A 26,265-nucleotide genomic window follows, 5' to 3' on the forward strand; every position below is an offset into this window, starting at 1 on the left:
AGATACTATTGAATGAATAAATGAATCTTGTGATCTAAGAGGTAATACGATCTACAAGACACCCTCCTGGAACCTGAGCACCACAATGGGAGCAATTTACAAAAACAAAAAAAGTGTGAACAGTGATCTGTTTACTGCTGTCCTCCACACTCACAGCTTTGCTGGACATAGTGGCCCTCCATGTTTGTCTGTCAGAAAAATGGCTAACTCTGAATTTTGTTCTCTTGATTGCAGAAGTGTAACATTCTCATTGGAAAAAAACGCATATTGCAAAAGGTGTCAAAAAGACAATAACAATCACCCCAAACTATGCCATCCAAATGGATGTTAACATTTTAGCATATATCCTTTCCAACTATTTTCTAGGAGATGAGAAATAAGTTTATTAAGTAACATGAGATCATACTCTATAGAATTTTAAATGTTTTTTTTTCCACTTAGCATTTCATGGACATCCTTCTATCCGATACAGATTTTTGTAAACTGCATGAAGGATGGAATTTTTGCTGCCACTGTTTATAGCTTCTGTCTAGAGTCGAGCCTGGAACTTAGTAGGGGCTCAATACAGTTTGTTGAATACATAGATCATTAATATTATGAAAGCTCATATTTTTATGTTAGTATATAATTTTAAGGAATCTTATGTGACATTTATGGCATGTAAATTATTTCAAGGTTTTAAAAAATGATTCTTGGATAAGCGTTTTTAGAGCTATCTGTATACTTTTCTGATTATTTCTTTGTAAAAGGCCCCTAGAAAAGGGATTTCTGGATCAAAAGTATATACCTTTTAAATGGCTGTGATACATATTTCAGAATTGCTGGAAAGACTATTTATACTAATTTATACAAGCACTGAAAGTGAACAAGAGGACCTATTTCTATATCTCTTCTTCAACATTGGATTGCCATCTTTTTTCCTCCTTTTAAATGTACAATGCAAAAAATGCATCTCTAAGTTTACATTGCTTGCTTCCAGTTATTAGGTTGAATATATTTTTTGGTAAGTTTAATGATTTTTAATATTTTCCAAATAGTTTATGCATGTTCCTTTATGAAGTTTGATTTGTATTGAATTTTAAGTTTCTGATATGTTAAATTCTGTTTATAGTTTACCTTTTAACTTCTATGTTGTTTCGTGTATATACTAATTTTCATAAATTAAATACTAATTTTTAAATTAAATTTTTTTGAAGGATAGTTTACATACAATGTTAAATTAGTTTCAGATGTGCATCATACTGGTTCAACTTCTCTGTATGTTATACTCTGCTCACCACAAGTGTAGCTATCGTCTGTCACCATACAGTTCTGTTACTAACACAATTGACAGACAACAATATTCCCTATGCTGTATCTTTCATCCCTGTGATTCATTTATTCCATAACCAGAAGCCTAAATCTCCCACTTACCTTCACCCATTTTGCCCATTCTCCCACTGCACCCCTCACCCCAACCCCTTGACAACTATGAGTTTGTTCTTTGTGAGTGTGTTTCTGTTTTTTGTTTCTTTGTTCATTTGTTCATTAGATTCTACATTTAAATGAAATCATATGTTATTTGTCTTGGACTTTTTTTACTTAGCATAATACCCTGTAGTTTCATCCATATTGGCTCAAAAGCAGATTTTCCTGATCTTAGAGGAGACTACTTCGACTTTTCCCCATTGAGTATGATGTTAGCTGTGGGTTTGTCATATATGGCCTTTATTATGTTAAGGTATTTTCCTTCTAAACCACTTTGTAAAGAGTTTTTATCGTCAATGGATGTTGAATTTTGTCAGATGCTTTTTCTGCATCTTTTGAGATGATACGGGTTTTATCCTTCGTCTTGTTAAAGTGATGCATCGTGCTGATTGATTTATGAATATTGAACCATTCTTGCATGCCTGGGATAAACATCACTTGATCATGGCAAATGATTCTTTTAATGTATTATTGAATGTGGTTTGTGAATATTTTGTTGAGGGTTTTTGCATCTTTGTTCATCAGGGATATTGGCCTGCAGTTCTCATTTTTTGTAGTGTCTTTGGTTTGCGTGTAAAGATAATGCAGGCCTTGAAGAATGAATTTGGAACCTTTTCTTTCTCTCTTTTTTGGAATTGTTTGAAAATAGGTGTTAACTCTTCTTTGAATGTTTGGTAGAATTCACCTGTGAATACTTTAGGTCCTAGAGTTTTGTCGAGAGATTTTTGATTACCAATTCAATTTCATTGTTAGTAATAAGTCAGTTCAGATTTTCTATTTCTTCCTGATTCAGTTTTGGAATATTGTATGTTTTTAGGAATTTACCCACTTCTTTTAGGTTGTCCCAATTTGTTGGCATATAACTTTTTGTAGTAGCCTCTTATTCTTTGTATTTCAGTGAAGTTGGTTATTTTCTTTCATTTCTGATTTTATTTGAGCCCTCTTGATGAGTCTGCCTAAAGGTTTATCAATTTTGTTTATCATTTGAAAGAACCATCTCTTGGTTTCATTGAAATAGAGAATAAAAATGTAGAAAAACTTATTTATTTCCACTCTGATTTTTATTATTTCCTTTCCTTTAACTTTGGGCTTTAGTTGTGTTCTTTTTCTCATTTCTTTAGGTATAAAGCTAGATAGTTTATTTGAGATTTTTCTTGTATCTTGAAGTAAGGCTGTAAGATTATAAACTTCCCTCTTACGACTGCTTTTGCTGAATTCCAAAGATTTGAGACTGTTGTGTTTTCATTTGTCTCCATGTATTTTTTTTATTTTTTATTTTCTATTCAATTTCTTCATTGACATATTGGGTATTTAGAAACATGTTATTTATCCTCCACTTGTTTTCATTCTTTTCTCATTTTTTTTTCTTGTAATTGATTTCTAGTTTTATGTGGTTGCAGTCAGAAAAGATACTTGATATGATTTCAGTTTATTGAGACCTGTTTTGTGGCCTAACATGTTATCTATCTTGGAGAATGTTCCATGTGCACTTGAAAAGAATGTATATTCTGTTTGTGAATGGAATGCTTTATATATATATATATATATATAATCATATATATATGAGAATATGAATGATATATATGGATTTAACATTTATATATGTTAAATCCATCTTGCCTAGTGTATCACTCAAAGCCATTGTTTCCTTATTGATTTTCTGTCTGGATGATCTATCCATAGATATCAATGGACAATTAAAGTCCCCTACTATTATTGTACAACTGTCAATTCTCCCTTTATTTCTCCCTTTATGCCTGTCAGTATTTGCTTTATGTATTTAGGTGTTCCTGTTTTGGGTACATAGATACTTATAATTGTTATAGCCTCTTGTTTGACTGTTTCCTGTATCATTACATATGCCTTCTTTTTTTTTTTAAGATTTTATTTATTGTCAGAGAGAGAGAGAGTTCACACAGGCAGGCATAGTGAGAGAAGCAGGCTCCCTGAGGAGCAAGGAGCCCGATGCGGCACTCGATCCCAGGACGCTGGGATCATGACTGGAGCTGAAGGCAGCAGCTTAACCAACCACCCAGGCGTCCCATACATATGCCCTTCTTTGTCTCTTGTATCCTCATTTTAATGTCTATTTTGTCTGATATAGGTATTGCTACCTTGGATTTTTTTTTTTTCCTTCTTCCAGTTGCATGGACAATCTTTCCCACCGCTTCACTTTCAGTCTGTATGTGTTTTAGGTCTGGAGTGAGTGAGTCTCTGGTAAGCAGCATACTTACAGGTCTAATTTTTTTTATCCATTCTGCCACCCTTTTTCTTTTGATGGGAGCATATAGACATTTACATTTAAAGTAATTATTGATAGATGTGTACTTATTGCCATTTTATTAATTGTTTTCTGGTTATCTTTGTAGATTTTCTCCTTTCCTTTCTTCTCTTGCTGTCTTGCCTTGTGATCGATGACTTTCTTTAGTGTTTTGCTTGGCTTCCTTTCTCTTTGTGTGTGTGTGTGTGTCTGTCTGTCATAGGTTTTGGTTTCTGGTTCCCATAAGCTTCATACATAACATTCTGAGTATATAGCAGAGTATATTAAGTTCATGGTTACTTAAGTTTGAACGTATTCAGAAAGAATTCCATTTTTACTGCTGTCTCCATGTGTTATAAATGTTATCATATTTTACATCTTTTTTTTAATTTTGAGAATCCCCTTAACTAATCTTTTAGATATAATTGATTTTACTACTTTTGTCTTCTAGCCTTCATTCTGGCCCTAAAAGAGGTTGCTCTACTACCTTTGCTGTGTATTTGCTTTTACTTGCAAAATTTTTCCCTTTTGTAATTTTCTTCAAATTATGGCCTTTACCTTTCCATTTAAAGAAATCCCTTTACTATTCCTTCTAAGGCCAGTTGAGTGGTGATGACCTTTAACTGCTGCTTGTCTGGGAAACCATCTCTCCTTCAATTCTGAATGACAGATAACCTTGCTCTGTAGCGTATTCTTGGTTGTGGATTTTTTTTTTTTCCTTTTAGCATTTTGAATAGATCATGCTACATTCTTCTGACCTTCAGAGTTTCTGCTAAAAAATCAGCGGATAGACTCTTGGAGTTTCCCTTCTACCTAACTAACTGGCTCTCTCTTGCTGCTTTTAAGATTCTCTCTTTATCTTTCATCTTTGACATTTTAATTATTGTGTGTCTTGGTGTGGACCTCCTTGGGTTCATCTTGTTTGGGGCCTTCTGAACGTCCTTGGACCTAGATGCCTGTTTCTCTTCCCAGTTTAGAGAAGTTTTCAATTATTATTTCTTCAAGTAAGTTTTCTGCCCTTTTCTCGCCTCCTCCTGAGACCCTTATAATGTTAATATTAGTACTCTTGATGTTGTCTCAGAGATCCCTTAACTTATCCTCATTTTTAAAAACCTTTTTTTGCTCTTCAGTTTGTGTGCTTCCCATTACCCTGTCTTCCAGATCATGGATCTGTTCTTCTGAGTCCTCTAATCTACTCGTGATTCCCTCTGGTGTATTTTTCATTTTAGTTATTGTATTCTTTAACTCTGATTGGTTCTTTTTATGTTTTTTTTCTCTCTGTGTTAAAGTTCTTACTGAGTTCATCCACACTTCTCTCCATTCTGGTCATATCTTTATGACCATTATTAGAACTCTTTATCAGGTAGGTTGCTTATTTCCTTTTTCTCCCCCCCCCCCACCAAGATTTTATTGATTTGTTTGACAGAGAGAAAGAGAGCACAAGCAGGGGGAATGGCAGGCAGAGGGAGAAGAAGTGGGGAGCCCAATGCAAGGCTTAGTCCCAGGACCCCAGAATCATGACCCAAGCCAAAAGCAGACACTCAAACCACTGAGCCACCCAGGTGTTCCATTTAGCTCCTTTTCATTTATTTTTTTTTCCTAAGGTTTTTTTCTTGTTCTTTCACCTGAAACATATTTCTGTCTCTTTATTTTGTTTGACTTTGTGTATCTGTTTCTATGAGTTAGGACTAAACCTGAAGGAACTGCCTTGTGTGGGGATGTCTCCACTGTGGACTTAGTGTACCTGGTGGCCTTGGTTGGCTGACTAGAGCTATAGCAGGTGTGGGCCAGGGATCCTGGGGCATCCCATGCAGGGGTTCCTCTGGTGGGGTAACTAGAGCTGAAGTTGGTATGGGTCAGGGTGGTCTAAGGGTTTTCTGTGCAGAGGGCACCCTAGCATGATGGTTGGAGCCCAAGGCAGGTGTGGGCTAGAAAGTCTCGGGGTGCTCTGAATAGGGAGGATCTTGGTGGGACAGCTGGAGCCGAAGTGGGTGTGGGTTGAAGAGTCCTGCAGTGCTCCACGTAGCTGATGTCCTAGTGAGGAGCTGGAGCTGGATCTGTGTGGGCCTGGAGTGTTCTGGGATGCTTCGCCCCTTTGTGTGTCCTTGGCAAGATGGCTGGAGTTGTAGTGGGTGCTGCCCAGGGGTGTCCCAGGGTGTACCGCATCGGACCCCGCTCTGGTGGGATGCTGGGGCTAGTCAGCCAGGGACCCAGGTTTGCTGAGGCAACAGGCCAGCCAGGGTACCCAGACCCTGCTTCTATCTGCCTTAACAGGGTGGAGGGGAACATAAACAGTGGCACTCCCCAGGCCCTCTGACTCTGGAAAGTATTGCACACAGCTGCCTTGTGGTTTAGCACATTTCTGGGGCTGGTTCCTTTATGTTCTAGTTGCTCTGTTAAACTGTGGCTGAAAGAAGTTAGTGACCCGTGCTTGCTGAGGCAGCAGGCCAGCTGGGGTGGCCAGACCCAGGGCTTGTCCACACTATCAAGGTGGTGGGGGAATATAAATAGGGCTGGTGGTTGCCAGCCCCACCAACCTAGAGAGAGTTCCAGCAGATCCCCTCGTGAGTGCTTAGTAGATCTACTGGTTCTCTTAAAGGCAACTATTTCCTGCACCCTAGGACAGATAAATCTGCCTATGGTTTCTCAGTACTGCAGTTTGCAGTGTTGGAGGTGGGGTTCCCAGTTGTCACCATGTGTCTGTCCCTCCTGCCACCTTCTATATGGTTTCTCTATCATTTGTCACATAAAAGCTGTTCTGTCCGTCTCTCATTTTCTCTGGAGAATTGTTCCATAGGTAGGTGTGGATTCAGTGTGTCCATGCGGAGGTGAGTTCAAGGTCTTCCCATGTTGCCATCTTGGAATCTTCTCTGTATCCAAGTTAGTTTTTATGATGTGTAATCTTTCAGTTTTGTCATTAAAATCTCTGCTTTAATCTAAAATTTCTCATTTCAAGGTAATGATAATTTTTCATTTACATTTTTCTTCCAGAATTTTGAGGGCTCAATGTAAACTCAATTACATGGATAATTCCTGTGGGGTTTATTTTGTTGTGAGATGTGAGGTAGGGATCTAATTTTATTTTCTCTCAAACTATAATCCACCTGAGATAATAATCATATATTTAATACTATATTCTTCTCGTACTGCTTTGGGGTATTTCTTTTATAGATTAAATTGATCTATATAGTCGAGTCATTTCTGGAAGCAATATCTCTCCCCTTTCTCTGCCCTCCCCTCTCTATTTCCATCTGTCTTTTTTGGCTCTAGTATCAAATTCCATTACTGCAATTAAGAACTATCCTCTTAGCTATCCTACTCTCACTGCTCTTTTATCAAAATTTTTTTTCTGTTTGTTTTTCATGTTCATTTCTCCACTTGAACAAATGAATGAATCACTTAATCAAATTTAAAAAAATATGTGGAAATATTTATTGTGATTACATTAAGTTTATGAATTTAATGAAAGAATGCATTGACATCTTTCATATATTAAGTCATTAAAGCTTAGTTTCTTTTCTACATTTATTGGCATTTCTTTCCTGAGCTGGGTAGAGATTTCTTAAAATAAATCCTGTCTACTTTAATTATTTTTTCATAGACGATTTAAATTTTATGATGATACTGTGAATAGAACCTTTCTTCGTTATATGCTCTTGTTTGGCTATTAGCACATGTGAAGTGTTTCATTTTTGACACTGTCCACCAGTCGGAATTCTTTCCTTTAACATAGTTTTTCAGTTAATTTTCATCTTTGTAAGTTTTAAAATTATACCGTGTCATGAAACAGGGTGTTTTTATTTTTATTGTTTTTTAAAGATTTTATTTATTAGAGAGAGAGAGAGCGCACGCATGAGATGGGGGAGGGTCAGAGGAAGAAGCAGATTCTCAAGGTGGGACTCGATCCTGGGACCCCAGGATCATGACCTGAGCCAAAGGCAGTTGCTTAACCAACTGAGCCACCCAGGTGCCTGAAACAAAATATTTTTAAATGAGGTTTTCAATTAATTAGACTTAACCAGATATATTTCAATTATGCTATTTTTTCAGCAAAATTGGTTCATTTTTATCTACTGAAGTATTGTAGACTCTGGTTCCAACATACAACTTTTAAGATCTTATGCAGGAGCCTGTAGAGAATAGTTGAGATGATACTAATCTGCTGAGAGTATAGATCAGAATTTAGACCAACCAGAATTTAATTAATGATTCCATGGAATCTGTTCACATCAAATTGGCATTTCTATCAGAAATCAACACCAAGAGAAATAGAATGTGGGCTGCAAATGCTATAAAAATATGTAGTTTTAAATATTCTGGTAGCCACCTGAAAAAAATGAAAAGAAACTGGTCAAATTAATTTTTCGGCATAACAGTATTCATTATTTTTTCACCACACCCAGTGCTCCATGCAATCTGTGCCCTCTATAATACCCACCACCTGGTACCCCAACCTCCCACTCCCCTGCCACTTCAAACCCCTCAGATTGCTTTTTAGAGTCCATAGTCTCTCATGGTTCACCTCCTCTTCCAATTAATTTTAATAATATATTCTTTCAATATATCCAAAATAGTTTTACCATATTGCTGATATTAAAAGTTAATGAGATACTTTGCTTTCATTTTTTGTAGTATGTTTCTAACTACTGTATATTTCATATTTACAGCACATCTCAATTTGGACTAGAATTATTTTATGTTCTCAGTTGCCACACGTGGCTAGTGACTGCTGTTCTGGACAGCATAGGTGTAAATTATCCCTCCACCTTGTGTTTACATGTTAGGATTTACTAGCATTAAAAATATATGTGTGGCTATGCCTTTCTCTTAAATAGAGATTTAAGCCTTCAGCTTCTTTCCTTACAATGACAGGCTGTCACGGATGTCCTCATAAAACCTTCTTAGTGCTTAAATGATACTGCTTTTGACATGGCCCTTGTGGCCATTTAGAGATTTTATGTAAGTACATCGTGGCATCTTTTGGAGCTGTCGTTTTTGTTTGTTTGTTTGCTTGCTTTTTAAGTTCTCTTTTTAAGTAAATTTGATAAACAAAAACCATCCTTGCCTTCCTATTAGTTTGCACCTAAATGTTAACATGTGATGTGGGTACATAGCAACTTCGAGTAGTATGCTTTTACATACAATGTTGCCATCACTTGTGTGATCTGAGGGGACTGTAGAACTTGGCTTTGTTGTCACTGACGCAACTAACTGGGCAAAAGAAAATGTCTGTTTTAAATCGAGCCTCTGTTCATTATTTCGTGTGAACCGTTGTTGAAGATGACTGCTCTTGATCAGTCTGGGGTTGTGCTGAATGGGATCGTATTAGTCAGGTAACAGTTTAGGTAGAGAATGTTACTTAGTAGGCCAAAGCTAGCTTCTGTTATAGACCAGGAAACCACTTTAGTGGACCAGACCTACTTAGAATACAAGATTGATTTTAATGAGGGAAGTAAACAAACAGTGAATGCAAGGGTGAATCTGAGAGTTGGTTTATTTCAACACCAATCTAGATTAATTTCCATAATTTGCTTGGATCCCCGTAATTAACTGGGATCCTCAGAGAACTCCAAATTGGTATAAAAGAAGTCCCTTTCCAGCATCTACAGCCCATCTTTCCCCCTCATCTCTCCCTCACCTCAGTGTCAATTCAGCCCTGCAAACCTTAAAGCTCAGAGATATTTAAGGAGCTCTGACTTAGCACTCTAAGGATATGGTATGAATCACCCCATCACTATTTCCTTGACCCTGAGTGTCACAGGACCCTAGAGCTCTGCCTTACTCTGGGAGAGGAGACCCTCTCCCTGACCATAGCTTGGACTGAAGGGCTCTGCACTTGTGAGCAATTCTGATGCCAAGCCAGGCCTGCCAAGGTTTCTGAATATCATTTGCTTTCACTTTCCCCACTGTTGCTCTTGGCCAGCTGTCTGGACAAACTTGTTGCTCCATGTTGGGGCTCTTTGATTCTGGGTGTACCTATTGTTCATGACCAATTTTCCTGGATCTCTTGCTCTGCCACTGTATTGTCACCCTCATGTCTGTGACTGGTTGACCCTTTCCAGTTCCCCTTCTAGTTTGTCTTTATGCTTTTTTTCTTTTTCTTTTTTCTTTTATTTATTTATTTATTATTATTATTTTTTTTTTTTAACTGAGGCCATGTCCTATCTCTGACCAAAGAAATAAATCAGATCCTGGTATATAGATTTTACCCAAATTACTATGGTGATCCATTCCTTAAGCTTGAGTTCATTCCACCATCAACGCCAGAATGGTTGTGATCGGTGTTCTCGGGTGAACTTAAGTTTTGTAACTTTATTTTCACTGTTACGAATAATGGTTAGGGAGAGGACATAAAGAAAAATGTTTCTGTCTGCCATCTTTTGTGCTAAGTGTGTTCAATGTGGTCAGACAGGGGGAAGCTTGTGTAATGTGGATTGTTTTATAACCCTGTTGTGTACGTCAGTGGTGCTTAGCCCAGGTTGCACCGTGAATCAAATTGGGAACTTCTGAATGATACCAATACCTGGACCTTTCCCAGACCAGTGGAGTAAGTCTGCTCCATTGGGCATAGGGACCAAGCACTGATACTTGGTATCTCCCAGGTAATTCTCAAGTACAGCAATGCTGGAAAACACTGGTGTAGATTTTTGAATTTTTTTCTTTGCAAAGAGGATGAGGAATAGAGTGAATAAAGCCATCTAGGTTGTCAGCCAGAAACCAAGTGCAAGTGGATATTTTGGTAAATCTTTTGTCTATTACTCAGTTACCTCATGGGTCTAATTATACTCCTCTTGCTTACCCTTCTCAAAAATGGTAAAGTTTCCAAGATGATACTCGATTATTAGATTTTGAAGACTTTCTTTAAAATTCTAAACACTTGAAATAAGTCAAGCAGAGAGTCAATTATCATATGGTTTCACTTACTTGTGGAGCATAAGGAATAACACGGAGGACATTGGGAGACGGAGAGAAGGGAGCTGGGGGAAATCAGAGGGGGAGACAAACCATGAGAGACTGTGGACTCTGAGAAACTTAGGGTTTTGGAGGGGAGGATGCTGGGGGGGGCTGGGTGAGCCTGGTGCTGGATACTAAGGAAGGCACGTATTGCATGGAGCACTGGGTGTGGTGCATAAACAATAAATTTTGGAACACTAAAAAAAAATAAAATTAGATTTTTTAAAAGCTCTAAACACTTAATTCAGTATAACCAAATGAGGAGTAAACACATTTAGTGTATTTTTAGCTGGTGTTATATCTACTCTGGGAGCATGATGAATTTGAGACATTCTGCAGTGTCATTACTTGTTCTTTGGCTAACCTACTTGCTTTCGGTATGTGGTAGTAATTAATCGCTTTATTCAGCCTGTATTTGTAGGTATATATGTAATCATTTGTGCCCAGAAGAAACACCTTAATGATCTGGTAAGTCTCTGAAACCTCTGTGGCAACTTTATATTAAGGGGTTTGTTTTTCTCCCATTTATAATTATTTTTTTTCCTTTTTTGAAATTTTTTTAAATTTTAATTTCTGTCAGTAAACCTACAGTGCGATATCAGCTTCAGGTGTACAACATAGTGAATCAATACTTCCATACAGCTCACGGTGTCCATCACGACAAATGTGCTCCTTAATCCCCTGTTTAACCCATCCCCCATCCACCTGCCCTCTGGTAACTCTCAGTGTTTTCTCTATAATTAAGAGTCTGTTTCTTGGTTTGCCCCTCTCTTTCTTTCTTTTTTTTTTTTTAATATTTTCTTTTTTTATTATCTTCAACTAGCCAACATATAACAAATAATCAATTTTTGATGTAGTATTCAATAATTCATTAGCTGCATATAACACCCAGCCCCCATCACCACATGTGCTGCCCTTAATACACAACACTGAGTTACTCCAACCATCCAACCTCCCCCCTTCTGTAACCCTCATTTTGTTTCCCAGAGTCCAGAATCACTCATGGTTTCTCTCCCTCTCTGATTTCTTCCCATTCAGTTTTCCCTCACTTCCCTCTGGTTCTCTGTGCTATTCCTTTTGTATTTCTTTGTGTGACTTATTTCACTTAGGAAAATACCTTCCAGTTACATCCATGTCAATGTAAATGGTAGGTATTCATCTTTTCTGGTGGCTGAGTAATATTCCATTATATATGTGAACCACATTTTCTTTTTTTTTTTAATTTTTTATTTTTTCAGCGTAACAGTATTCATTATTTTTGTACCACACCCAGTGCTCCATGCAATCCGTGCCCTCTCCAATACCCACCTACTGGATCCCCCAACCTCCCACCCCCGCCCCTTCAAAACCCTCAGATAGTTTTTCAGAGCCCCTTTCTTTCTTTTTCCCTTTGCTTGTTTGTTTTGTTTCTTAAATTCCACATATGAGTGAAATCATATGGTATTTGTCTTTCTCTGACTTATTTTGCTTAGCATAACACTCTCTAACTCCATCCCTGTTGTTTTAAATGGCAAAATGCCATCCCTTTTATGGCTGAATAATATTGCATTGTGTGTATACACCACATCTTCTTTACGCACCTTCAGCTGGTAGACACTTGGGCTGTTTCCACAATTTAGCTATTGTATGTAATGCTGCTATAAACATTGGGGTACATGTAATCTTTTGGATTCATATTTTTGTATTTTTTTATTTATCCCATCATGATGTGAAGTTTTTTACAGGTTAAGGTACAGAAAATGAAAAGTGACCACAAGTCCTAATTTACGTGCTTTCTCTGGTTGCTGAGATGAAACTCATTTTTGAGACTCAAGTTAGCCTGTGGGGTTTCTCTGTGACCACATGCATGGGGCTGAGTGTCTGGCTGCAGGATGTGATTCTTTCAGACTCTGAGGATTAGAAACCAAGCTCCAGGTGCCTTGGAGCCTGTGCATTGTGTCCAGCCAACAATTGTGTGATTATTTGGTTTTTTGTTGTTTTTTTAGTTGTTTTTATAGCTCTCTTCTATCCTTACTGTTTCTACATGTAGACTTGGCTTTTTTTTTTAAGGTGATAATGTGACTTGTGCTCCACAGATGGAAATCTTTTTTAAAAGCCAGAATTTAACCTAGGAGACGAGGGAAAGTTCTGAATTGCTGGCTCAATTTAACCCCAGATGGCTACTTATTCTTGTCTTTTTGTTTAAAGTTCAGTGAAAGAATCATTACATGACTTGGCCTTTTCTTGACTTCTTAATGAATATGATTAGGAAAGAAAGGAAAAAAACTCTCTTAATTTTCCCAAATGCCAAGGGGAATCTTCCTTGATCTTATTAAGTGACTTTCCCTGTGGAATTTATCCTTTATGGTGGGTGAACTACTTCCTCACATGTTTTAGTTTTAACTAAGTCTGAGTACCGAGATTTAGGCCTATACAACAGTTTTCTTTATCAGGTATCAAACATTTTTTCCATATGTGCAGCTGGAATTGTCCTTTTTTAAAAATCCTATTGACTCAAACTAGAATCACTATCTTTATTGTTTCTGTTTCACATGTTTTTAGTCTACTTGGTACCAGACTATTTGACATGATAGCTACCTAAAAAGTAGAGTGCTTTTGTTTTCAGTGGCACAGCAACACAATTTGAGATTGTAACTTTCTTAGAGCTGCCCCTGCTCTCCTCAGCATCTTAAACTATCGCCTTATAATAGTTGACTTAAGTGAAAATGAAATGAGGCATTTGGGCTCCCACTTAGCCTGGAGTGATAAATGACCTCTGACTCTTCCAAGCTGTGTGGCCTTGGGCAAGTCACATAACCATTTTCCTTTGGCAGAATGGTACTAATATCCACCAATAAATCATCTGCCTATTGTGTAGGGAATAGACCAGCTACACACTGGACTTTCCCAAGGAGATTTAACCACAGTGATCTCTGAGTCCCACCCCTAGAGATTCTGATTTCACCTTGGGTAGAGGAGATAAAACAAGGAGCAGTGTCAGGGGTGTGACTACCATGCAGCCGCAGAGGTGACAAGAAGAGGATATATAGTTCTGAAGGTAGATTTGGCAGATTTATTCATGGATAGTATGGTGGAGCATTAAAGAAAGAAAGTTGTGGAGAATGAATAAAATTTGGGGCCCTGAGCCCAAAACGATGGTGCCATTTACTGAGATAGAAAACACTGGCATGAAGGACTGAAAACATCCTCACATCTTAGAAAAGAGTGGGAAGGCCCACGTGTGCATAGTAGGTATATTCGTGTGTATTTTTTATTTTGCTTTGTTTTCTTAGAATATCACATTTATTTTAAAATCAGGATTTCCATCTCCTACTTCCCTCCTCATCTTTTCACCTTTAGAACTTCAGTAAACATAACTGTTAGTGTCTTAGCTGTTGCAGTGGGTTTTAGACATCTGGGAACTGTATGGATTTAATCTCTTTGGGATTGATTTCACTCCACCATCAGAGGTGAGAAGAACTTTCTTCCATGTCATCATCATGTTCTCTTGGCTCTTGAGGTATTCCAAGCTGCCAGAACATCCTTCAGAATAGAGAAATTAAATGAAGGCACTTGCTGTAAAGTAGGTGCTAAGCAAATGTTACTTGAATCTGTGGCTGGTGAGTGACTAGGATCAGATCAAACTGTTCAGTTTTTGGAAGCTGAGATTTTAACATGTTGGAGTGGTTTTAAAATCTCATGGATGGGCCACCTGGGTGGCTCAGTGGGTTAAAGCCTCTGCCTTCATCTCAAGTCATGATCTCAGGATCCTGGGATCGAGCCCCACATCAGGCTCTCTGCTCAGCAGGGAGTCTGCTTCCCCCACCAACTCCCGACCCCCACCTGCCGCTCTGTCTACTTGTGATCTCTGTCAAATAAATAAATAAAATCTTAAAAAAAAAAAAATCTCATGGAGTTTCTTCATCGTGCTCACCCGTGGCCAAGGTGTCCCAGCAGGTCTGAAGGGCTGATTTTGTTGAATTGAGAGCCTCCCTTTCCAGTGGGTGATTTTTATTTCGGGTGTTAGAAGGTTCTCGAAGCATCTGTGCAACCCGTCATTGCACCATTCTTGTTCCACCTGCGAAGTGGTGGGGTTGATGACAATCTCACACATCTGTAGGTGTCATCGCTTTAATGTCACTGAGCGCCGTGCTGGATCGTCTACGTCTTTGCAGCCCACCAGCTGTCAGTCACACGTCCTGGTTGAATCTGCTCAGTGGAGGTTTCTGTCTTCTTCTTTAGCCACATCCTGATGTACTGAAGGAAGCCAGCCATACCTTACTTGCTTTTGGTCAAGGGACTCCTAGATCTCTGAGGTTGTCTCGGCTAAGCAGTCTTGGGTTCTTTAATACTGCCCATAGTGCTTACGGCAAAGAAGCCAACTCCAGGCCACAGCCATTCTCAAGGTCATGTTGGGATGTGGTGGGGTTCTCTGGGGCTCCTTTATGGAGTTCCCATTTTTCTAGCCCTTGTTCGGTGGACTTGTTCTATAGGTTTCATACCAGATTGTGCACACTGCTGGTCTTCAGCAGGCTGATGTGCGTGTCACCGCTGGTCTTATCCTAGGCTGAGTTCTGTAGTGTAAAATGGTCTTGCTTGTGGGCAATTTATGTTGCTGTGTGTGCTGCACTGACTTCTGTGCCAAAGCCATCATTAGCAGGTAGGCTTAAGCTCCTCACTAGGTGTTTTTAGTGGTTGAGACCTTGTTAAGAAACAAAGGAGAATTATTATTTCTCTCTTAAAAAGTTGCAATGGAGGTAAGAAGCAGGTGTCTGTCAAACTCCTCTGAAACATCCTGAGAATAATACAGGAGCAAAATGATGTTATTTGAGTGTTTCTGCTTCCTTAAATAAAATGAGAACTAGTCTGTTGGAACCAGTCATGTGTTCACCTATTTTTACATTGTAAGATGTATAAATAGCTCTAAAAATGAAACTTGTAATAATTCAGATAATCTCCATGGTGGTTTACTTGTAATTTTTCTGTAGTGTGTTTTAAGGGCCGGCTCATTCAGAACTATAATCCAGTTATATCTTCTATGAATGCATTGCTGCTGAAGTCCATAGGGTTAACTAGCCTACAAGGATCTTTATCAATTCAAGAGCCCTTTCCCCATGATTAAAGTGATTAAAACTTTGTTGTACATTAGCCCTGTATTTGTGGTTCTCTGATGACCTCATAATTGTCTCTCTCTCTCTTTTTTTTTTTTATCTTTTCAAAAAGACAGCCTTGTAGAACCATAGTGTTGGAGGGAACTTAGAGTTCATACAGTACAACATGGTCCCGACACTGCCTGCCTAGCCTTTGGTTACCCAGTTCCTGCCTGAGTACCTCTCAGTGAAGGGAATCATGCCCCCTTGTAAAACAGCTCGTTTCATTCTCAGCCAAGTCAAATTCTTAGCAAGTGCTTTCTTGCTAAGAAAGCAATAAAAGCAATGAAACCTTTTATTTGATCCACGTTTTGCTGGACCAGATGTTACCCATGTTGTATTTGCATGGTTGGAGATTTTGTTTGTAGGTTTTATTTTTTTCATTATTTTTTAAAGATTTTATTTATTTATTTGACAGACAGAGATCACAAGTAGGCAGAGAGGCAGGAAGAAAGAGAGGAGGAAGCAGGCGCCCCACTGAGCAGAGAGCCTGATGTGGGGCTCGATCCCAGAACCCTGGGATCATGACTTGAGCCAAAGGCAGAGGCTTTAACCCACTGAGCCACCCAGGTGCCCTTGTTTGTAGGTTTTAGTATATAGAGCCTTCAATTCATTCAAGCTTCCCAAACCGTCTTGAGTTCTGATTCTTTAATGTCATCTGTACATTTATTAGTGGTACCCTGTGTGTGCTTACCCTGTTGTTGGAATCCAGGCAATCTGGCTCCAGAGCCCTGTGGAAGTTATGTATTTATTTTATCTGTCCAGGGGATCCTTTTGTATCAGAGCAGAGACTCACGGGACTCAGTCTTTGGGGTCACTCACTCTGCACAATATTGTCCTGGTTTTTTTTTTCCCCTCCGTAATCTATTTCATTTCCTACTTCATACCTTTGGCATGCATATGGCTTCAAGGGCCGTGACCCCTTTCCAGCCTCATTCTCTGTTAAGTTCCCTGCTTAGTGCTGAGTCAGCCTGCCTCTATCTCTGGACCACAAGACCTCATTCCTAGAAGGGAATCAAATTGCCCCAGCTGGTCAGGTGCCCCGTGTTAACCCTGACGCCCCAGGCCAAGGTCATAGGTCAGGAGAGGATTAGAGGGGCAGGAGCCAGGGTTTCTCAGAATAAGCTCCTTCAGATGGGCTTGCAGGCAGGGGGGACCAAAGGAAACCTCCAGTGTGAGCCATGTCTGTGGATGCTGGTCAACTAGTTAAGAATTCAGATCGTTACATAATCATGGAATCGTGTCTCTGTTTTAAAGAATAGGGCTTATCTGAAAGCCTTGTTGAAATCCAGTGCTAAAGACTCTATTTTTATTTTTTAAGATTCCATTTATGTTTTTGAGAGGAAGAGTACATGCACAAACAGGGAGAGGGAGAGGGAAAAGCAGACTCCCCACGGAGGAGGGAGCCCAATGCAGGGCTTGATCCCAGGACCCCAAGATAATTACCTGAGCTGAAGGCAGATACTTAACCAAATGAGCCACTGAGGTGCACCTAAAAGCTCTATTTTTAAAAAGGAAAGAAAGTCTGTGGAGACTTGCTGGTCCCTGATGATCATCTCCTTCCTTTAAACCATTCTTTTAATCATCTGCACTTTGCATGCACTGTGCAAAAATGCACACTGCTTTTTGACTGACATGACCCCAATCTCTAGCCAGAACAGTATTGTTTAGACTTAGGTAACACATATACCCAAAATCTTTTTCAAAGGGGAAATTTTTTTTTTTTTTTTAATCTCTGGCCATACACCCTATGTTATGAGAAACACCACTTTTAAAACAGTGAAGTCCTATTCAGTGTTAACAGAATTCTCAATGCTAAATGGAAATGTTGTTTTTAAATTTAAGTTATTTTCAGATTTTTATCATAAATCCTTTAGGAATTGTAGTTCTCATTATATACATTTGTGAACTCTGAAAGACCTCTGTAGACTAGGTTCATAAACAGTTTCTAACATACAGGATTTCTTTTTTTTTTTTTTCCTGTTCAGAGCACTGGGACAGCAGTTTCTTACCTCCAACTTTTGGAGCCTCTCATTCACCATGGTTCTTCTATGATTAGTGACAATCCACTTAACGATTCTACAGGTTCTCACAGTTCTGTAGGTTTAAAAATATCTATGTGTCTGTCTGTTTGTATGTGTGTATTGATATAGACATAGATAAGCTACAAGATAGGTGTTCATGTAGAGCAGATAGGTGCTGGCTTTTCTTTTTTTTTAGCAAGCCTGTCCTTTCATTTGTGCTTTTGTGCCGCCAACTAATGTTTGTTTTAACTTTTCTAAGAAAGTCTTAAGTTGATTACTGTTGAAAGAGGATGACGTGAAGTAGGAGTTGAGAAGTTCTGTTTTTATTTTATTCTCTCTTAACATGATACCATCAGTTGCAGGCAACAGACCTATCCCAGCAATTCCTTGTACTCCCAAATGGTTGGGAGGAAACATCTCCGTCATCTCTGACATTTTTTCAAATACCTTTCCTTCATTCTCAGATGTCAGTGCATCTGTTATTATTCGCTTTTGAACGTGTGAGCCAATTTTCAACCTTTTCCATGATCTTGTCTCTCTCCTTTTACTTGTGTGGCAGCACTGGTCTCTTTGAAGACAACTCCCTTTCCCCTTCACGGGGACCTTTCATAGTTGGTCAGCACATTGCCTTTTTTTTTTTTTAAGATTTTTTTAAATTTATTTATTTGACAAACAAGAGATCACAAGTAGGCAGAGAGGCAGGCAGAGAGAGAGAGGAGGAAGAAGGCTCCCTGCTGAACAGAGAGCCCAATGCGGGGCTCCATCCCAGGACCCTGGGATCATGACCTGAGCCACCCAAGCGCCCCAGCACGTTGCCTTTTTTAAAAAAAGATTTTATTTGGGGCACCTTGTGGCTCAGTTGGTTAAGCAACTGCCTTCGGCTCAGGTCATGATCCTAGGGTCCCAGGATCAAGTCCCACATCAGGCCTTCTGCTCATCAGGGAGCCGGCTTCTCCCTCTACCCCTCGCCCCTTTCATGCTTGTGCTCACTCTCTCTCTCAAATAAATAAAATCTTTAAAAAGAAAAAAAAGAAAAGAAAAAAATATTTTATTTATTTATTTTATTATTATTATTATTTTATTATTTGGAGAGCGAGAGCACCTATGTGTAAGCAGGAGTATAAGTAGGGGGAGGGGCAGAGGGAGGGAGAGGAAGAAGCAGACTCCTTCCTGAGCAGAGAGCCCAATGCAGGGCTCTATCCTAGGACCCTGAGATCATGACCTGAGCCGTAGGCAGTTGCTTAACTGAGTGAGCCACCCATGTGCCCCAGCATGTTGCTTTAAACAGCCTTCTGGACTTCTGCCCTTTTTGGGTCTTGATGGTAACTTGAAGTGTGTCCTTCTAGAATACATGTCTGGCTTGCTCTGATACTTCTCTTTTTGCCTATTAAAAGCTCTGGTGCAGTTATGTTTTCTACAGGTTTCATTTCTACTTTATCCCTTTTGTATCGATTAGAAGCCAGTCCATAGTAGCAATTGCTCCTCTTGTTTCCTGCATCTTTTCAATTTGATGCCAAGACAAGTCACTGGTGCTTTTTAGCTAATTGTGACTCAGAGGAGATGCCTGATAGATATCTGGCAGTTGAAACCCCTCATTGCTAGTCCAGTCTGTTTCCTTGCCAATTTTTAAATCTATATTGGGAACATGCCATTTACTTCTTTTATCTGACCAAATGATCTATGGGCTGTTCTCGAGGAGAGATCATTAAATTCCTTCCATCTTTTATTGTTCTTCTTCCTTTCTTGTTAAGCGTAATTAAATTTTCATTATTATTAACATTTATTTTATAATTTTTAAATAAATATTTTAAGTATTTTAAAATTTAATAAATATTTTAAATATTTGAAAATTTTTAAATTATTAAAATTTTCATTATTATTTCTAGCATGCCCAAGATGTTATTTTTCTAGGTTAATATCCAGGGCTGGTGGCCAGGAAAACTGAATACTTACTATGTGTGAGGTTCCATATGTGTGAGGTTCCATACTAAGCAAGCCATAGATTTTCATGTGATACTTCCTTAAGGATAGGCTATCTTCCTAATGTCAGGAGCACTTTTTTTAGTGTCCAGCCACTTAGGGTTCATAGTACTACTCTTGGGACTTTCTGCAATCAGCCCGAGTTCAGGAAGTATTAAGCCATTTTTCTCCTGTTCTAGATAAGAAATGTTGTCTATGTGGTTTCACACTTGTTTATTTTTAGGTCAGTTCCCACAAAGACATTTAAAGAAAAATATCATTTACCATGTATTGTATGACAGGTCCTTAAAGAATATACTAGTGGGTATCAGGATAGGCACAGAACTTCTAGGAATTTTTGGATGCCTGATACTAAAATAGAAAAATTAGTAAACATTTATTACATGCAAAAGATTTTCCTGGAGTGTTCTTTGTTACTTCCCCATATTAGAGTAAAATACCTGACGGTTACATGTGCCCTTATGCCTGCCCTGTCTCATAAGTTAGTATATCTCTAATATCTATTCTTATTATCCGTTGCTATGTATAAGTATACAAGTCAAAAGATTAATATTGGGGGGCGCCTGGGTGACTCAGTGGGTTAAAGCCACTGCCTTCAGCTGAGGTCATGATCCCAGGGTCCTGAGATGGAGCCCCGCATCGGACTCTCTGCTCAGCAGGGAGCCTGCTTCCTCCTCTCTCTCTCTCTCTGCCTGCCTGCCTACCTGTGATCTCTGTCTGTCAAATAAATAAAAATAAAATCTTTAAAAAACCAAAAAAGAGGGGCGCCTGGGTGGCTCAGTGGGTTAAGCCGCTGCATTCGGCTCAGGTCATGATCTCAGAGTCCTGGGATCGAGTCCCACATCGGGCTCCCTGCTCAGCGGAGAGCCTGCTTCCCTCTCTCTCTCTCTCTGCCTGCCTCTCCATCTACTTGTGATTTCTCTCTGTCAAAAAAATAAATAAAATCTTTAAAAAAAAACAAAAAAAACAAAAAAGATTACTATTGGAATGGTCAAAAGACCACAAGCTATTAACAGCTTCGTAGGTGACACTTCAAGGAGTAATGAATGGGGAAGGGTGCTTTAACATCAAAGTAACATCTAACAAGGCCATGAGCATAGGAGAGATTTATGCTTAGAAAAACTACTGAGGTGGACCAGAGCAGGTAGAGGAGAAATAGAGTTAGGAGTCAGGCCAACCTTTTCTGTTGCATGAATGAATGCATCCATCAGTGTTAGAGCTGTGGAGCCAGGCTGGACTTCAGTCTGTTTCCATGTATTGTCCTGGTTGAGGTGCTCACTGGCTCTCTGACCATGAGAAGTAGTTTCCTTACCGTCATCATTTTGAGAAGAATTATTTAAAAGAAGAAGTTAACCTTTCTGTAGAATGAAAACAACCAATTTTTTGAATCACATCACCATGTTTTACCTCCCTGGGGTAATTGGATGTCCTTTGTTAACACCCTTTTGTTTTAACTCCTTGGGCTTGAGGGTTTGAGCTGCCCTCACATTTGCACGAACAAGAATGTAAAAGAGAGGAAGCTAGGGATGTGGAAAGATTTTGGCTGTTGTGTAAATTTCTTAGGGTGACAACCCTTAGTTATCCCAGAACATGCTGTACTCAGGGCTTGGATAGGACAGCTGTTAACATCAGAGGAGATCTGATCTAGCAAGTAGGGCTGGTTGGGGAAGGTCCTAGGCGGCCTAGTCATTTTGTGGGCAAGGTAGTTGCTTTATGGTTCCAGGTCATCATTCCATGCAGAGCAGGAAAGTCAGCTAGTGACTGGTGGCCTAGACCCAGCATGGTGTCAGTTTCCTATATTAGATGGTCATTGGGAGAGAACTTTAAGCAAAGGACCGAAATGCTTCTGCTAAAATTCCATAATAAGGAAGCTGAGCTTACTCTTTAAGTAGGTAGAGTAGTTCCCGGAATCAAAGAGAAGCTTTACAGGAAAGTCAAGTATGATCCAAGGCAGCTTGAATAATAATAGATGGTTATTAGTTCAGGTGTCTTACCTGTGCCCAACCTTCTCATATGTCAAGAATGCAAATTGTGGTTAGTTTACACATGGACCATGTGCCTACCTTTAAGTCAAAAAGGGACTAGTATCTTGATGTACTAGTCCCTAAAGACTGCCTACAATTGGGGAAGGGGGGTTCTCCAAAGAAAACCAAAGGATTTTTCAGGAGAAGCAGATGCCGAGCTGAAATGAGCAGCAGATGTCCACTGTACTAAGCCCAAATCAACACAGTCTAGGAAGGTGTATTGATGCAATTGAAAATTTCATTTCCAGGGGCGCCTGGTGGCTCAGTGGGCTAAAGCCTCTGCCTTTGGCTCGGGTCATGATCTCAGGGTCCTGGGATCGAGCCCCGCATCAGGCTCTCCGCTCAGCGGGGAGCCTGCTTCCTTCTCTCTCTCTGCCTGCCTCTCTGCCTGCTTGTGATCTCTCTCTCTGTCAAATAAATTTTAAAAAAATAATAAAAATTAAAAATAAATAAATAAATAAAAAGAAAATTTTATTTCCCTTCTGGCTATTGCTGTCATGGGCTAGAAATTTGAGATAGTTTGCTGAATAGTTTCTATTTAATCTCCATACTTCTAAAGGTGATTTCTTCAGAGCCATCTTTGAAAATGTAGTGTGAGTCTTAACCTTTACATCACTCAGTTCATTGTTTTCCCACGAGGTGGTTTCTTCCCTGTGTACCCTCTGAGCAGCTGCTGTCCAGTTCACAATTGCACATTTGAAATCACTGTTCTGTTCCAACAATGCAGGATATGGGATTTCAAATCTCTTTTGTAGCTCTAGTAACTGCTTTTATATTTCTAATTAAATAATTTATGTGGTAAGATACCAGTAAAAACAAAATAAATACAAACTATAAATTATATTGAGCTGAAGATTGCTTTGTTCCAGAAACTTGAGCCAAAAAAAACCCCAAAAACGAAAACAAAAACAAAAACCAAAAAACTCTATTACATGAGGACTTCTAATTGATATATATATATATATATATATATAATTGCTATATATATATTTATATATATATATATATATTTTTTTTTTTCAGAAAACAAAACCTATTAAAATTTTGGTAATACTCATGATTTCCTAATAAGTAGTCTTTCACACCTAAAATCTGTAGTTTGTGCCTCTAAAGTCTCTGGCTAGTTTTTCAGTTAATGTTTTATTAGATTCCATGACTGTTGCAGGCATGACTGTCTTGTCTGATGACCTCATTCTGTGTCAAAAACCATAAACATTTACTATGACCTCTTTAATGTGTAATATTGGAGGCCACTGAGCAAAAGGATATACAACTGGACTCTCCTGAATATGTTAGGAGATAATATAATAGACACTCTGATTCCAGCTTTAGCCTTACGGATAATTGCAATAAAGTTGAGTCTGCAAAAACTCAATGGTTCTATAACCATATTACCAGGCAACAGACTGACTTTGTATTTTGTTCTCTTCTCCCTCCTACCTACCCACCCCGGCTTTTCTGTTGCATAACCCCCCACACAGATGACATTTAGGGGGAAAACATTTACTGATTTTATATTAATTTATAAAATTGTAAGATAAAGTCCATTATTGTACTGTCTAGATGTAATCACTGGTCACGACCTTAATTAAATATTATCCCAAAATTTAAAAAATATTAATACCTGCAAGAGTGTCTTCAAGACTTGTTTTCTCCATCTCGTGTATTTTGAAGGGGAGATTTACTTTATAATATCTAGCTGGAGGACAGGCTGGCAGGAATTGTATGAGTGACAAGTATTGTGCTTACGTTGCTCACATAATGTCATTTGATCCCTTCAGTAACTATTTTACGCATGAGGACACTGAGCTCAGAACATAAAATTTGCACAGTGTTATGATCTGACCATAAAGCCTATTCGTTTCCCCCACAGTCTGCCTTTCTCCTCATAGTAATAAAAATAATTGCTAGAATTTTTTATGTGCATGGGGAGCAAGGCTCTGTCCTGCGTACTTTATGCACATGCATTATTGCATTTAATCCCCACAAAAACCTGTGAAACAGGTAAGCAGCTAGAATGAAGTAATTTGCCTAAGGCAGCCACAGATCACAGCTGGTGGCCTTGAACTGTATCTCTCACTCCGTGGTCTGTGCTCCCACTTACAATCCTGTAACACCTTCCTTGAGTGAACAGGTGTCTTCAGTATCCTTGGGTATGTTAGAAAAAGATGCATGATTTTTAAGGATAGGATTGGTTGACTGTAAAGAACATTCTGTTAAGTCATTAATCATTTGTTGCATTTAAAATCCTAAATTTCTTTCAAGTCTTGGGATTTGGCTTGGAGTAACTTCAGACAGTGGGTAACAGTTGCATCACACAGCGGGGAAACGGTAATGCTTGGCCTGGAGAAGCCGTGAGGGTCAGAGCAGCACCAATTCCAAAAAAATGTCATGTATGCATCCATTTCATCTGTGTCACCACTGTCTCACCCAGGCCCCATCATCTTTTTCCTGGATGATCTTTCCACCTAAAACTTTTCAGTGGATTTCTACTGCATAAAGAACCTCAGTTCAAGTTCTTTATTGTTTTCCCAATCTGGCCCTGCCTCTGCCGATGTGATGCCCCTCCCCATGTTCACGATCACTGATCCTCATGTCCCTGGAAACCCCAACCCGATTCTTACCTCGAGGGCTTCCTTTCTGCTCCTCCCCAGCTGGATTTACACTGTCCCTTCTTTAATTCCTTACTGAGCCCCCAACCCAGCCTGTCCTCAGAGAGACCTTCCCTTCCTTCAGTGTGAAGCTGCACCGGCGGTGGAGGCCACAGCAACGACACAGTGAGGCCAGCCAACATTTCTTGAGTTCTTATTCCACACGAGGCATTGTTTTCTACATGTACTACCTCATGGCCTTGTGACCTTCCTTTGAAGTAGGCACTGTTATCATCTCCACCATAGAGATGATGAAACTGAAGCACTGTTATTCAATCAATCGCTTGTTTTCTTTTCTTCACACTTCCCATGATCTGTAATTATCCTGCTCTCCTCTAGAAACTAAGTTGCTGAGAGAAGGGACCTCATGTTATTTTCTGCTGTTCCTGAAGCTTTTTGTAAAAACTGCCTGGGACCTAGGAGGCACTTATGGGGAAATATGTTGAATGAGTGAAGGAACAATCTGACAGATTAGATCATGATATTTGTGATAAGAAATAGAACATTTCAAAGATGATACTTCTGCTATAATTGTACTGAAAGGACTCAGAGCCCTTCAGTTAAATAGTTGTTGAGCATTTTTCTTCTTTGTTGCATTATAATGTGTGCATATAAGCATGTGATCATGAATCTGGGCAGAGAAAGAGAGACTGTATGTCAACATACTCATTAACCCAGTCATTGCTGGTCAGTAGGTGGGTGCCAGGGAGTTGCTGGTGACACACTTATCTTTTCAAACACGGAGCACCGTTTGTGCAACTGGGTTCTGCTGCAGATTAGGTAATGCAGCTGGTGCTGAGAAAAATTTCGTTCAAGTAGGGAGATTCTAATTTTGCAAATCTCCTTGTTCTTTTGAACAAAGGATGTAGTGGCCTTTTTCTTCCTGGTGTGCCGCAAATACTAATTTCTCAGAATTTGGGAACTGAGAAAGAACTTCGGAGCATTAGCTCACCTTCTTCACAATCCCCAGGCATGAATCGGTTTTCACAGGGTCACAGAAGTACTCAATGGAAGAGCCAGAGCTTGCCTCATAACCACCAAGCGTGTTTAATGATGAAACACTGTTAGGAGAAGAGGAACCTTGTTCACTTCAGGACCATGAACAGAATGCGGACCCGTCAGCATCTCCCGTTTCCTTGAGAAAGAAAACTATGGCCACCAGGAGGATGTTGCTTGCCTGTCCCTCTTTAATAATACAGTGTAATACCTTCTTGTAGCACATTCAGGAGCTGAAAGTGATATGTCACTTTGTTTCCTTGTATTGAAAATCTTGGTCCTTCAGAAGCCTGGAAATAGCATTTGGTCAGTTTATAACTAAGAATGTGGAATTTGGCCTGGGAAAAATCCCTGGTTTGCTGTGTGTTCAAAGTAATTTTATCATTTAAATACTGAGTAATGTTATCATTAATTGAAATAGTTAACAACAGTGCTTTAGAAAACAAAAATGTTTTTCTGCTGGGGAAATGATAATCAAACAGGATATTATAAACACTGAATACAGAATTTTCACAGTACCTGGAATTCTGCTTACTGAATCATGGTCTATTCTATTTTGCATAAATAAGGAAAAGTCTCCTCCTTATTCATTTCAATAAAAGCTAGTGCACAATAGTTTACTTTAGGAGACTGGGTTGCTTCTGGCTGGTTTTAAGACATTATGGACATTGGAGTGTGCGACACCGAAAGAAGCTAAGGCAATTCAGAAAACATTATTGACACCTGCTTCGCTTCTGTTCCCTACAGTGTTGGGTGTATGACTGTGTCTGCCAGGTTCTT

The 26,265-nt window shown here is 39.2% G+C and overlaps 1 protein-coding gene across 5 annotated transcripts in view; it reads left to right on the forward strand.

The window, feature by feature from the left end:
* The window catches only part of ATP8A1 (ATPase phospholipid transporting 8A1), a 234,741-nt gene that overhangs the window by 6,262 nt on the left and 202,214 nt on the right, over window positions 1-26,265 (forward strand). The gene's annotated exons all lie outside the window — the stretch shown is intronic.

This window comes from Mustela nivalis (genome assembly GCF_964662115.1).
Source record: "Mustela nivalis genome assembly, chromosome: 4".
NCBI classification, from domain to species: Eukaryota; Metazoa; Chordata; class Mammalia; order Carnivora; family Mustelidae; genus Mustela; species Mustela nivalis.